General features: G+C 40.2%; 1 long non-coding RNA gene across 2 annotated transcripts in view; it reads left to right on the top strand.

Moving 5' to 3' along the window:
* LOC141571848 (uncharacterized) overlaps positions 1 to 15,909 on the top strand; it is a 197,161-nt gene that overhangs the window by 86,352 nt on the left and 94,900 nt on the right. Inside the window, exons 3-4 of one of the 2 annotated variants that reach the window (XR_016020428.1) lie at positions 6,521 to 6,596; positions 13,010 to 13,131. This is a non-coding gene — a long non-coding RNA (uncharacterized LOC141571848). Of the gene's footprint in view, positions 1 to 6,520; positions 6,597 to 13,009; positions 14,124 to 15,909 lie in introns of those variants that run through there. The other variant, XR_016020427.1, reaches the window with a different exon arrangement.

The raw sequence follows: 15,909 nt of genomic DNA, 5'->3' as shown, positions 1-15,909 counted from the left end.
CAGTATCTCTTTGTAGATATGCATATTAAGTCTCTACAAGGTCGTTTATTTCCTGATGTTAAAGTTAGCAAATGTGATTTCAAGTGATATAATTCAAACAAAACATACAAAATGCAATAATCAGTTCAAATGTGGAGAAAATCCTTTCCACTAAATCCTAGCTCTTTGATTAGTCTTGTACCCATTTCAGAGAACAGGTATAAGATACCTAAAATCAGAAAATTCTCTGAAACTTCACTATAAGTTAAACACATTTGGGAAGTGAAAGGAACAAATCTGTCTTATCTTTTTTGTTGGTTTGTGTTATTCATGGAGTGAAGACATTTAGATAAGAATAGATTACTGAAATGGAGATGTGTGTGCTACAGGGAAACCAGGACGTACAGCTCAGGATGCAAGATGCTGTGTTGTTCTGAGATGGGACTTTGGAAATAACGATCACAAATTCAAATGCCGTAATCGTGAGTGAAGGCCCTGCAATGTGCCAAGCAGCTGGCTTCACAGATATACGAACATGGCCCCTGAGATGAGAAGGAAGAGGAGGCGGTTACCAGTTACAGGGTCCTGTGCTGGGATCCATCAGATGCTGCCTTACCTGACGCTTCCTTCTGTTCCCAGCCATCTGTGACATAGGGAATTGGATCCCACAAAAGGCTGTGTAACTCTCCTGCTTTCTCAGAGCCTGTGTCTAACCCACGTGTGACGGACTCCAAAGCAAGACTTGTTTACAGCATGTTCTGATCCAGTGGGTGGGAGACGTGTCAACGCTGATGTCCAGATGCAAAAACAGAGACCCAACCAAGCACTTCAGGCAGCTCAAGAAGGAAGCAATGCATGGAAGGGTATGAATGGTCGCAGAGCCCACCTCTCCTCCCGAATACTCTTTTTAAACCAATAGGAACAACTCATAGTGGACACTAAATAGTCTAATTGTTTAGCAAGTATTTTGTACATATTTACATGTGTTGTGCCCATTTTACAGACAAGAGGAATAACATGGATAAAATAAATTATTTCTCTAAAGTTAAATGAATTATATAGCTGGAAATGGGAGAAAAGCCATGGACACTTCCACTGGTGATAGTGGTATCTGCCTTCCTTTGTCACCATATCTGATTCTCAAACTGGCTTCCTAGGTTTGTCTGCTGTGATCATTTCAGTGACATGCTCAGGTGGGAGGAACAAAGTATGGTACATGACATGCAAACTGCCTCAAAATATCTTGGACACGCTTTTTTTATTTTTAAAGGGGGGGAGTCTATCTGAATAATAATACCAATTATGATTATTATTTAGAGCTTATTGTATGGCAGGCACTGTTCTTAAGGTTTGACGTATATTAACTTCTCAAAACAACCCTATAAGAAAGGTTCTTTTATTTCCATCCCCCTTTTACAGATGAGGAAACTGAGCCACCAAAAGTAAGTGACTTGCTGGAGGTCATGCAGTTGGAAAGTGTAGGGCCAGGATCTGAACCTGGGATGGGTATCACTGAGCCACACTGCCTCCCGCAAAAGCAATGACCCATTGCTCAGAGCAATCCACCCCAGACCATGGGCAATATAGAGGTCATAAATGTTGATTAAAGTCCTATTGTGAATGGGCTGAAACATTTCATTCCTTTTAATATAACTTATTTGGATATGTTCTTTTTATTTTCTCACCATGCATGTACACAATGCAAATTAATGCCCACAAAATGTGCATCTTACCCTCAGACTAAAATACAATAAAACATCAACTTAGTTCCAGTGGTATCTAGGCGTATCCATATCAGATTTAGTGTGTTTCTGTATTGCAGCTAAATTTATTATCTAACTATTTGATGCCTGTGAGCCAATCCATACAAAGGACCCTTGCAAAACAATTTACTCCTGAAGCACTTCTGGAAAAGACATAAATGTATTATAATGATAAACCAGCAGAAGATATAAAATTTTTTTGGGTGGAGTTGAAAATTATAGTACTCACTCAAAACATTTGAGAAAGTAAACTTTTCCATCTTTCAGTGATTTCTCAATTTCTCTGATTCTGGAGCATATGACAACGTTCTTCCTCCTTCACCACCAAGGAGGAACCACCATCTTTGGTGGCATTCCCATATAGCCCCTCAGACTGGGACACAGTGGAGACCACCCTTTGCCTTCAGGAGCTGGCCCCTCACTGGCTCCAACATGCACTCTGGGTCCTTAGGAGGCAGGGGGTGCAGGACCTACTGAATTGGGACACAGCATCCATTGGCCTGTAACTGGAGTTACCAATATATATTGATATTGATAACATTTAGTGCATGTTTACTGTGTACCTAACATCGTGCACTTCCTGTCCCTCCCTACAGCATGGAGAGAGATTTCAGAGCAGCTCTCTTTCTGGGCACGCTGGCCTGCAGCTTCCCTAAGGCTTATGGGAAGAGGCACCTTCTCCAAATGCAAACAGGAGTCCTAAGCTATATCAGAGCCACTTGACTTTCTTCCACATGGTGTTCTCTATTTGTGCTCCCAGGAAGCAGACACAGAGATGAAACCTTTGGTGCAGGAGGGTTAGAGGGAGATCTTCAGGGACCAGCATGGTGGGGGAAGGGAATAGAGTAGGACTAGGCAGAGGGAGAAGCTGGGCTGCCTGCACTGTTAACAGAATCCCAGCTAACTTCACAGAGTTCTTTCAAAGACATCCCAAGGTGGAGCAAGGGGATCAGGCCTTTACACCCCTACATCAGCCTATCACTGATATGGAATGACCCGGGAAGAGGCATGACCTTGAGCAAGGCAGCTCTCTCAAACTGATTTCAGGAAAAGGTGACAGTTGACGGCTATCTGCTAGTACTTTGCCCAGCCGGCAGAATGAGAGATGTGGGAAGCACAGCATAATATCTACTCTACATATCTCATCTTCAACCTGTGCTATCTATGTTATTAAATGGGGAGCAAATGAACCCAGAGACTTAGCAACTCTCCGAGCAGGACAGGATCTTAGAGGCACCCAAGTTGGTGTCCCCTTAGTATAAGAATCGCTCTTACAGTGTCCCAAACAGTGGGCCATCTAGTTTCAATTTGGAAACTTCTAGGGATAGGAGCTCATTGTTGGGAAGCTCTAGTTGTTACATGTTTTTTCCTTCTATTGAGCCAAATCTTCTAGGTAGAAATTGCTTCTTGATACCCAGTGATTTTATTGACAAATTATTGGCAGTGTAGTTGAGACAAGAAAAGAATAGTATGTTTGTGCAAATTCATTTGAAACAAGGGCTGAAATAATGGAGAAAATATTTATTCATTTTCTCTAACTTGTTCTACAAGCTCTTTTCCAGAGTGGTCAAAGTGATCTTTTTAAATGAAGGTCAGATTAGGACCCTTCTAGGCTCAAACCCCTCCTGGCTCAAAGCCCCGTGTATTCTGGAGGCTGATCGTGGCTCAGCCCTCACCTCCTGCCTTCCACTCTCCCCTTGGCCACTTTACTCTTTCTGCTGCTCTGCACACACTTGTAACTCATTCTACTTAAAGCCTTTGTACTTGCTGGGGCATCTACCGTCTGATGCCCTACTTGCTGGAGCACCTACCCTGATGCTACCCCCAGACTTTTGCAAGGCTTTCTTCAAATGCCAGCTTTTCAGAAGGGCTTTCTGATGCCTCCCACCCCCACCACCTCAGAAGAGCTCCTCACCCTCTCCACCCTCTCATTCTGCTTTTTGTCTCTTATTAATTTCTGGTAAGGAATGTGTGAGTGTGTGTGTGTGTGCGTGCGTGCGTGCGTGTGTGTGTGTGTGTTGAAAGTTTGCTCACCACTATATCTCTAAGCTCTTAGAACAGTTTCTAGCACATGGGAACATTAAATAAATATTTGTTGAGTGAAGACATAAAGAAAAAAATGAGCAAATATAAGCTTGCCAAAAAGTTATAGATAGTGTAGTTTATAAGTTACTAAAATTTCTAAGGAGATGATAAGAATAAACCTCTGCTCAATGAAAATCTTCCAATAAATGGAAACAAAAAAGTTATTCTACTAAATTCTAATCAAAGAGAACTTATCTCAGTTAATTTATAGGCACTATATTGTAAATTCCTTGAGGCCAGGAACCAGGTTTCAATCCTGATTTATCCCCCACAATCCCTAGCTTGGTACCATGAATGTACTTGGCACCCACTAAATGTTTTCTGAACTTAATTAATTTAGTATATCAATAAACCTCATGATTAAAACAAAGACTTCCGGTCACCTGACGCCATCATAAATGAAGAAAGCAAGCCTGTTTCAAGTGTGATTACTTCTTTTCTTGATCACCTTTAATAGTATTAGACTAGTGCACCAATTTTTCTCAACGTGTTTGTAGATACAGAGTTAGGAAAAAAACATTAAATATTGCATTGCTATTTAAGAGAATTTGCTAACTTCCATTGGAATGAAAGGCCCATTCAGTGGAAGTCAGAAGGACTAGCCCATGAACAGCATTTATGGGGTGGGCTATGTACTCAGCCCCACGGTGGGCAGAGGGGCTGTCTTAATGATCCAGAGGAATGCTCAGGATACACTTGGCTGTTGGAGGGAGGTTGTGTGGGGAGTCTGGCTGGGTTCCTTTATTTTAATTTGGTAAACCAGCCACTCTACCTCCTCATGAGAAATTGGTACAGTGTGTCTTGAAGCAAATAAATAACTGATCCTGAGTCTCCGCTTCTAGGATAAACACTCCCCCAGGAATGCCAAGAGAAGTGTGTTTAGCACAGCTTAGCGTCCCTTCCACCACAACTTTGGGACACGTTGCCCATGAGAATCAGCTGGTCAATAATAGGCAGGAGTCTCACTTAGCAGAGATGTACAAAAGTGGGCAATCATATTGATATTGGAAGCATTCCACCCACATTCAAATGTGAACCAAATCTCACCAAATCCAGGCCAAATCTTCCACCATCGACACCATGGGAGAAATGAGAAGAAGAGGGTAACAGAGGGGCCAGACAGGTGGCAGGAGCATGGGGGCAGTGTGTTCTGTTTCTTTGTAAAGTCATGAACCACATTAAGAAAACACTTCATTTTTTTAAATTATCTCTTTTTCATTATAATAAAAATAACCCATGCTTTTATTTTTTCATTTAGGCAATACACTCTTGCACATAAAAGTAGAAGAAAAACCCTTGTACGTCTACGATATGCAGATCAGCCCTTGTTAATCTTTTTATATGGATGCTACAAGCGTCTTTCTATAAAACACATTTAATTTCTATTAACTAATAACAAACTGTTAACCATGTAAGAATTCTGCAATTCTACCGTACCCTAGAAAAAGGAGTGATCACCGTACTTGGTGGTTCTGTATATTCTTTGGGCCATTCATTCAATTAACTTTTTTGAAGTACCTACTGTGTTCCAAGATATTTTCTATAATCTCGTGATACAAATGAAAGACATCATCCTTGTCCTGAGCAAGTCAAAGTGAGAAAAGAAAGTAATTACAGTTCAGTGAATTATAATTCTATGCATAGATGCTTCTTGCTTAGCCAGACACTAAGATTTTCAAAAGACATGATAAATGAACTCAGTATTGATGAGTAGGAGGCAGCTAATAGGGAAAGAAGTTAGGAGGAGGGGACCAGGGTGTGCAAAGACATGGAGCTGAGAGTAAACATTGTGCATTTGAAGAATCGCCAGAAGATCAAACGAGCTGGAGCACAGGAGGTGGAAAACAAAGCAAGGGAGGTAGAGGATGGATCATGCTGAAAGTACGGGCTTGGTCATGTGTGTGACTCAGGAGGGTTCTGACAAACCCACCGTGTCATTTACTAAGACTACTCTGATAACAGCATAAAGCATTGATGGCAAAGACTAGAAGCACAGGTAAGTCAAGGACTTACCTGAGTCCAGGTGGTAAAAAGCTCCTTGAAGACCCAGAACACAGGGAATCGTACTGGGGGTAAACGAGGAGAAGGAGGAGATGAGAAGAGTGTGGGTTAGAGACGGGTCAGGTCAGGCATCAAGGCAGTGGGTGGGACAAACGGGAGCCAGTCGGCTGGGGAAAATGATTAACAAGATTTGGAAGGGGGGCGGGGGGCTAAGCACCAGGCTCAGTGGATAACCAATAGCAAACCAAGGAAGTTGGAACATAGTCACATGAACTAAGATCTATAACAGGAAATGTAAAAAAAGTTCGGACCCAGTAGCTATGCTGGTGCTTGAGTCACAACCAAAGACAAACTGGACACCAGGGATATTATATAGCAAGATTATTTTCCCCATTCTTGACTCCCTTTTTAAAATGTCCACCTTCAGAAAATTTACTGTACATATGCTGTTCCCCCATGTTTTTCTGTATTTCACTACTTACATCTTACCTAGTTTCATCAAAGAAACTGTATTCTATTCTCTCTCTCTCTCTCTCTCTCTCTCTCTCTCTCTCTCTCTCTCTCTCTCTCTCTCTCTCTCAAAACTACTACTTTTTCCTTTCCCTATAGCTGCCAATTCTTGCATAGATTTCAAAGGAAACGATCATTTTTCTACTCTCTCTCATTCTTTGTTTCACTTTTATTCCACACAGGAGTCTTAACACTTTTTCCTGGAACAAGACGGACTGTGATATGTCTATATAATGGAGAGCTGGGATGGCCGAGGACGTAAGTTTGGAAGAGTAATTAGAAATATTACCATTAGAAGTTTCCATCACAAGCTACACATACACACACACACACACACACACACACACACACACACACACACACAAAATCTGTCTACAATCTCATTTTTTAAAATTAAACCTACATTTCCTCAAGCACTAGCATTTTAGATAAACCTTTAAAGGGGTTTCATAGTTAATTTTATCACCTTATCATTTGTCTACTTGGTTTAATTTAGCAGCATGGCAACCATACTGATGTCCAGTTTATTACAGTATGTAGCATTTTAGCCATACAGTTGCCATAGATTAAACAAACTTTTATAGGTTTGATCTAGAGCATAATCACTATTTGTAACACATCCCTTTAAGAAAATATATACTGAGATCCCAAGCAGCATATTTCAAATCAGCAAGTAGAAGTTACCTGCTCATAATCTGAAGTTTCCTGAATAGAGGCAGGTAGAGATACATATAAATATATCTAGAGAGAACTCTCGATATAAGATAAAATTGTGTTCTAACCAAAGATAATGTTCCACAACAGAGTAAATTAGCACATTTGTAATTTATCCATATGTTTAACATCAGTTGTAAAAATCTAATCATTAGTTAAAGAAAACCTTATGTCTCAATCAGAAAAATTTCTATATGAACCTTGTTTACTGAGCTTAGATTCTTGGAACAAATGGCAAGATCTATAAAGTCAAGCAAGCTTGTGAATTCCAAACACAATTTCATTTGCTGAAGGCCACTTGTCAACAGTAGAGTATCTTTAAGCTAAACCAAATCTTACAAAAATTAGAAGAAACTTGATTAAATTTCCTAACTTGTTCTTTCCTAGAACCACAGATTAATTTTAAGGCATAAATGGTACAAGCAGGAATTTGGAAAAACATATCCCAAAATATATTCTATAAAAGAGTATTGCCTCATAAGATGTTAACAGTTATTTTATTTTTAGAAAATCAGTTGGATAGGTTTGGGCATGTTGAGTTTATCACTGTTAAACAGCTTCTATTCTCTAGAACTTCTCAGAGGGTTTACTATGCTGTCATGTGCTGCGAATTTCTAAGGAGGCAGGTAATTTCTCAAACTTAGCTGTGCCACAGCAATTGACTTTGTAACTCACATGGCAGAGAGCTGAGGCTCAGGATGGGAAAACCTTTCAAAATGGGTGAAAATCCTGGTCATTTCTAACTGCACGTCAGGCCTGAAATTGGCCTCAGGATGTCCAGGTGCCTGGGGGTGATTCGCCACAGCTTTGTCACAAATGAAGAGAAACAATGCACAGAACAAACTGTCATCATACCCATGCATTTCAAACATATCTAAGGTTAAGAGAAAAAAAAATTAAGAAAGCTCCCCAGAGCTGCCATTTTTTAAACACCTTGTGTTCCAGGAGGGGGTGGATAGGAACAGGGGAGAGGGCAGGGAGGGGTCTCAGTAACACCAGAGGTAATGTGAGGGCCCAAATAATGAGTCACCTCCACGCAGCTAGCTAATCTACTCTCTACAAGCTGGGCAACAAACATTAATATTCTTGTGTGCATGGACGTCATGGAGGGATGGGTCAATTTAACCACAATTGTGGAAATCTCCTTAGACATCCCCCCACCCGGACTGGTCTTTACCTCTGAAAGCTAGACCCTTATCGCTCCACAGTGATGGTGTTTTACATTTGGAATCAATATTTAATTCATTGATGCTAACCCTGAAAGCTGAAAGTACTGTCAGAGTTGGCAAGGGGACTCTAAATTTATGTTTTAATTAGTTGGCCATTTCATCAAAAGGTAGACACGGTGTCTGTGGTTTAGGACTTTGAAATAAACCCTATATGAGGAGGAATAAATGCCAGGCACATAGAGCAGCTCATTCATGCACATGTTTATGGTTTCTCTACCTGTGAAAAGGAAAGATTTTGTGAAGGTGTATTATGGGGAAAATTTACACAGGTTTCTTGTTCGTCAGATGAAGCCAGTGCATATGTTACTCCTCAGAATATGAACTTGGGGTGTGGCTACTTGAATGTGGGAGGAGGTTTTTTTGCATGCAGATTTTTCTGGATTGTTAAATAAAAATATCACACATGGGGGGAAAAGTTTTACAAAGGAAATTTCAGAGTGAACGTTTTGTTTTTTTCTTAAGTATGTAAACTCAAGCACTATGAATTAAACTGTAAAAGACACTACTTGTTGGAAGGGAATTCAGAAGCTGTCGCTGGTGGTGATATATGAGAACAAACAGAAAGGGTTTTTAGAGTTTCGAACTAAGGATTGAGTGAAATCAATGCGATTATTCGTATTCAGTCAAAATCTTGGCTTCTTCAGACCAAAGACAAAAAACAGAAGCTCACCAGAGCTTTAGTTCCCCTTGGTCGAACCCCTGGATTGGTCAGTGCATAGTACACGGGGCTTTGTTTACACTAGTCACACATCCAGCTTATGGTACAACACCACTAGGGACAGATGTTACAGGGACAGTGGGAGGTCATTAACAGTCTCATCCCTATTATTGTGAACCCGAAGCCCATCCTTATGGTGCACTCTGCTCTAAGAGGGCTAGGAAACCAGTATCTTTCATAGTAATGACTTCCAGTTTACAGCCTTCATTTGTTATATTTCCTCAATAGCTGTTGTGTTGAGATTAACTGCATAAATGGTCTGCAGCTGTCTGTTATGAATTAAGGGAGTTTAATCAAAGTATTTCTAATGTACAGCATAATGATAATACATGGGGGAAGTACTATTTAAGAGATAATGATGGCTTCAGAAGATCACTGTTGTAATGTTTAGTGCATATGCCTTCAGCATTGAATTTGTTGTTGTTCTGAATATGCTTAATGGATCACTGAAAAGCTGCCTAATGCGGGATTGTTTGATGGGGCTGACAGAGCTGGAATTAGCCCATTGCTGTTTACTGCATACAGCCATTAAGATTAATTGCTGCCAGATAATTTTGACTGTTTTTATCTTCTGGAAAAAGTGTCACTAATGGGTTTATAAATTGGTTCACTATTACTAATAGTAAGGCCAGTGTAACAGGATAGAATGTCAGCTAATTCTAAAGATAAAGGTAAAAAAGTGGAAAGTATAACACTATATGGCTTGTGAGTTTTAAGGGATACTGTTATCTAATAACAGACACGCTGATATATGACGCTCATTAATGCCATTTTCTGAGCTTTGGGTTGAACCTAATAGATGCTAATAAAGTCTTATTTGATGTCCCATTAAAAAGCTCAATCTTGTTTGCACATTAATGCTCAATGTTGTTTATCACATCTTTGATGACTAAACTCCAAATTCCAATTTGTTCCCAAATCAAGCTTTTCTGAGCATCTTTGTACCTATTTTTGTTTTTATGTATGTGCAATATATACAAACAAACTAGAGAAGTATTTACAAAGTTCATGAATTTGCAATCATGATAAATAGTGTAAGTTACCTACGAAGTCCACAATTAAGGCATTTTTAGTAATATATCATGACTAGACAAGCTTCTAGAATCAGTGTGTTGCCCTCCTAAGTATTGTTTAGGGATTATTTGTAACTGAATACAATTTTGAATATATAGGTGATTTAGCTTAGTGGTGATTAGAAAAACATCTTATACCTAAATCTTAGTAGATTATAGGAGTTCGCAGCTATTTTTCTAAAGGAAGTTAAATGGATATAATTATTTTTAAGTGATGTGATTCTAGTAGACTATCCGTGGAGTATTCATACTCATCACTATGAACTAACCAACTCAGCTTCCCACACTGGTTTATGAAAGTTGTTTAACATATCAGTTCTGAGTTTTGCCAGTTTGCCGTAATCTATAATAGAATTCCTTGTGCATTGAATTTCAAATGTATTCTTTATTTCTGAGAGTGCTAAAAATCAATGGGAAAAATATGAAACAGACAGACAGACACTGAATATTTAACCATGAAAAAGAAACCAATAATTCATGAGCAGCAAAGTCGTTCTTCCCTCAGAATGGATAGTATAAATTATGAAGTATTTCTTTCGTGAAGTCAAAACACATTTATATCTTTCAACTACATTTTTATATTGCACTTAAAAGTTTTGTATTTAAAAATACCACAACTCTTTCTTTATTAAATTTATTGGAGTGACACTGGTTAGTAAAATTATATGGGTTTCAAGTGTACATTTCTATAATACATCATCTATATATTGCATTGTGTGTTCACCACCCAGAGTCGGTTCTCCTTCCATCACCACACTCATATATTTGACCCCCTTTACCTTATTCTACCATCCCCTCTCTCCCATTATGCTCTGGTAACCACTAATCTGTTGTTTTTGTCTATGAGTTTTTGTTTGTTTGTCTTGTTCGTTTGTTGCTTTCAGTTTTATATCCCACACATGAGTGAAATCATATGGTTCTCAACTATTTCTGTCTGAATTATTTTGCTTAGCATGATAATCTTAAGCTCCATCTTTGTTGTTGCAAATGGCAGTATTTCATTTTTCCTTATGGCGGAGTAACATTCCAATGTGTATATCTACCACATCTTCTTTATCCAATCATCTATCAAAGTACACTGGTTGTCTCCGTGCCTTGGCCACTGTGGATAATGCTGCAATGAGCATAGGGGTACGTGTATCTTTATGGATAGTTTTCAAATTTTGGGGGTAGATATACAGAAGAGGGATTGCTGAATCATATGGCAAGTCTACATTTTTTTGAGGAACCTCCATACTGTTTTCCATAGTGGCTGTATCAATTTACATTCCCACCAGCAATGTATGAGGGTTCCTTTTTCTCCATAACCTCTCCAACATTTGCTATTACTTGTGTTGTTGACAATAGCAGTTCTAACAGGTGTGAGGTGGTATCTCATTGTAGTTTTGATTTGTATTTGCCTCATAGGTAGTAAAGTTGAGCATCTTTTCATATATCTGTTGGCCATTTGTATGTCTTCCTAGGAAAAATGTCTGTTCAAAAATACCTGAACTCTTGAAGTGTACATAACAAACTATATGACAGATTTTGTATTTTGGGGGTTTTTTTGGTGGTGTTGGTGGAAGAGACAGGAAGAAAAAGTCATATATTTTAAGTAGCATTCTCTATGGTGTGAAAGTTAATGTAAGTTTTAAGAAAGCCATTCTGCTGTCTTTAATAATCTTGCTCTAAAGTGAGGTGAGATTAGATGCTGAATTGTGTAATTGTTTTTTCTCTTTCATATTTTCAATATTTAACTTAGGTTCGGTATTTAACATAAAACAATATGTGTACTGCCTGGGAGGTGGGGGGAAGTAGTTGGGTGGTATTTGCAAGGCACTGGTATTCTTTAGGTGGAAGGTCTTCATGCTGAGTTCCCCACCCACATGACTCTGTGTCCCGGGAAAGCAGCTAAGTGACCAACAGTGCCTGTCCCCCTCAGGTTGCTGCACAAGCCCTTGCTCAGGGGGCAGCACTGAAATAGGAAAAGTGCCCAGATTTCATCAGTAGCATCTTAGAACACAAAGAGCTGCCTTGTAAACTTTTAGTTGTAACTAGTCATATATCCTACCTACCACATATAAAGACATTTTTCCACAGAAGAAAGCTCTACTTCCATTACTTATCTCCATTTGCCATCTCTGGATGGTCCCCTCACTCCCTCCTGAAGTAGGAAATATCAACTGAGTGTCTCTACCAACATATGCTTCAGTCCTCAGAATTAGTGAAAATGTATCCTCAGCAAGGCATCATTATGGTTACAGATCAGGAAAAAGGCCTGTGTTCAAGATTCCCCCACCTCCTGTCTCCTTCGGGGCCCAAGAATGCAGTGCCTTGGGCCACCTTTTCAAAAACAATAATTACAAGCAAACCCCCAGCATGAACATTTATATTTCCTCACCTCTCACATGCTTTACATCTGGTGGTTTGAAAAGTGAAAAACAACCCTGATTGTACTCAGTGGAGAAACAAAGAGGAAACCTCATATTTCAAGACTGTTTCTCTTCCCATGAAAGGTAAATGGAGACTGACCAGCTTAAACAGGAGGAGCAGAGTGAAGACTGTGCCAAGCGGGAGCAAGTGAATCGCACTCTGAAATGAGCCTATGATAGTGGGCGGGGCCCGGGGCCTTACCCAAACCTAATGATTGGGAAAATGCTGCTTAGTTTCAGCTCCAGGCAAATCCCAGAACTTTTAACTCCATTGGTACGTTCACATAGCCAACCAAGAGGAAAGTTGTACCAGCAGGTACTTTAGGACTATTGCGGGGATTTAACAAGGATCCTGAAGCTGTAGGTTCGCAGTTACTGCTGATAGAATGTAACTGCTTTTGCAGCATGCCCCTGACATCTGCTTCATTTCAATAATTTCCAGCCATTGAACCTCTGTCTGAATGAGCATTACGAAGCAGAGGCATGTTTGGTTACTAATTTGAGTCTCTCTCCCTTCTCTCTCCAGTTTGAATTTCATGCATGTGAAAAGGTTCAGTTGACAATCTTGATGTTGGCAGCTTTCCATCCATATGACCAGACACATTCTCACCATCTCCACATATATCAAGATGAAGAAGAGAAGCCCTGGTATGTGTCTACCTTTTCCTGCTGTCAACGTTTAGCATCAATGCAGTGGTACTGGCACTTTTCTATTAAGACCTGAGCTAAGACTGAAAGCCTCATTTCATATAAGCCTGTGCAGAGGTTGTATGAATCTCTGCCAAGTAGGTTATTCAGTTATTATGAACTTCAGTTATGAACCTGGATTTGAAACTATGACCTACTGGATTGCCCTATACAAAGTACAAGTGATCTGAAATTGGTTTGTCTCAAGACATGATGAGCTGCCCTAATTTGCCTGGAAAGACTGGAATATCTCACCTGTAGGTGAAACCTGCCTTGCTATCTATCAGCTTTGCTGATGTTTTGATGCTGGAGGCTCTCGGAGATGTCCCGAAGCAGACTCAACCCAGAGCAGAAACCAGGTTCATGTCTTAGCGTGAGAAAGCACCGAAGAGCAAGACAAATACAGGAAAGCGTAGGGAGTTTACTAAAGCAAAAGTACACACTTGAGAAGAGAGTGCAGATGAATTCAGAGATTGAGTCACCCTGAGAATGTTGTGATCAGGGTTTTATCTCTCTTAGGGGCCGGAATTTGAGGATGTCGCCCTTTCTCCTCCTCTCTGGGAGTGAGATCTGTTTCCCTCTTTTTTGTCCTTATTTTGCTACTGCAGAACTGTCACGGCATTAGATGCATGATGGGAGTCGTAGTAACTGCAATGTAAATGACATTATAATGACATTACAATTAGCTAAAGGTCAAGCCCCAGTTGTGGGTATTGACCCTGCCAGATGAAACTACCGTGTTTCCCAGAAAATAAGACCTAACCAGAAAATAAGCCCTAGCATGATTTTTCAGGATGACATCCCTGAACATAAGCCCTAAAGCGTCTTTTGGAGCAAAAATTAATATAAGACCCCGTCTTATTTTCGAGGAAACACGGTAGTTCTTGTTTATCTCTAGTGGCAGGTGTCAGGTGCACTTCCTTGTTTTACTTCCTTGAAGGAAGTTGCCGCATTCAGCATCCTGAAGGGGCAGGGGAGGGGAGGGGGAGGGTGGGGGAGGGCAATACCCTAGGCTATCTACCCGGTCTCACTTTGATAGGGAAATGTCTTGGGAGAAGAGCTAATAGGTGTGAATCAGATATACCTACCAGACTAGGGCTCTTAATACCTGCTTTTGTAGTCCCTCATTCCCACCATCTCTATGCTTTGGCTCACAGTGTCAGCCAATGTGGTTGGTCCATTCCAAAGAAACTTGAATATTCAGAGTCATCCTAATTTACTAATATATATTCACTAATGTCAGAGATCTGTACATGCCATTCCTGAGCTTATTACAGTAACAAGTATCTCCAATGCTACTGGGCATATTCTTCATGTCTCCTTTTCCAGACTACTGACTCAATTTAAGATTACATCCTCTGCTCCTTTGTTTTTATTGCATTTGCCCTGTAAAACTCATTCCCTTCACATTATAGGACGTCTAGAGACATGAGAGGTATTCCTAGACTGAAATGTTTGATGCTGTTTCTTTAACATGATTCACTCTTTCTTTGATCTGTGAAACTCCCTAGCATCCTGTCATGGTGATTGGGATCGAGGGGTAGTGTGTTGGAGCCTGCTTAAGTATTAATTGTCTGGCGTTGAATGATTTTCTCTCAACCACATTCAGGCTGCTACCTCTGCAGTATGGTATGCAGTGCCTCACTGCATCACTGCAGAATGAAATAGCGAGTTAAGTAGATTTTAAAATTGCCCATTGAACTCACATCATTAAATAATTCCATAAGAAATTCATAAGCGGAGACAAGTAGGAAGATTAAAATGCTGTAAATTATGTGTGTGGGGTAGGGGGGAGTACACACTTATTTTGCCCTTTGTTCTGGCCACAAAGCACCCACAGCCAGACAAGGTTCCGCCCACTGCTTAACAATAAGTACCTGAAAGGAAGCGTGACCCCTGAGTGCCCCCAAAAGGGGGATTATTGTAATAGCATTTAGCTCATCTCTAGGAACTGGTTTAAAACACCTTTGCATCACTCAAGTTACACTTGACCCAGTGAGGCATTAAAGTTTCTTTCTTTCCCTCTTACTTTCTCCACCTTGGTACTTCCCCCTCCTCAATTCCCTTCCAGCAGCATGGAAGTACGGAAAAACAATGTTTATCTTGCATATAAGGTATTTTCCTCTCATTCACCCCATAATGCTAAGTTCTATCCACACCTGGTCATTGGTACTTTATTATTATTCTTTGTCATTTTTTTCCTATTGCTGTGGCAGGTGTTTAGGCAAATTATCTTCATTTTCTCTGTTTCCACGTGGTCTGTAAACTTTCCACCTGCCAAGGGCCGTTCTATTTCAAACCACCGTACCTCAGTACAAAACACAGTGCCTGGCCCAAAAATAGGGCTCTGGCTATCCAAGGCTATGTAACAAATCACTCTAAAATATAGTTATTTAAAGCAACAACAATCACCTTATCATCCCTCACAGGCTCTGTGGGTCAGGAATTAGGGAAAGACTAATTCCTGACCCATAGTCTCAGTGGTTCTGCCTAAGGGCCTCTCATGCAATTGCTGGAGATGTAACAGCTACGGACTTTCTGAGCATCTTTTTCTCTTACTTAGTCTTGAAGCCTCTTAATGGCGTCTCTCTTCATTTGACTAGTTGGGCTTCCTTACAGTGTGGCTGTCTCCAGACAGGAAGACTACTCACACGACAACGGAAGATTTCAAAGACTGAATAGTCCAACAGCAAGTCAGAAGCTATGAAGCTTTTTCTAGGCTTGGGAGTCACACAATAT

This window comes from Rhinolophus sinicus, chromosome 2 (genome assembly GCF_057876585.1).
Source record: "Rhinolophus sinicus isolate RSI-liver-muscle chromosome 2, RSI-T2T, whole genome shotgun sequence".
NCBI classification, from domain to species: Eukaryota; Metazoa; Chordata; class Mammalia; order Chiroptera; family Rhinolophidae; genus Rhinolophus; species Rhinolophus sinicus.
This window is presented reverse-complemented; position numbering and strand designations above follow the sequence as displayed.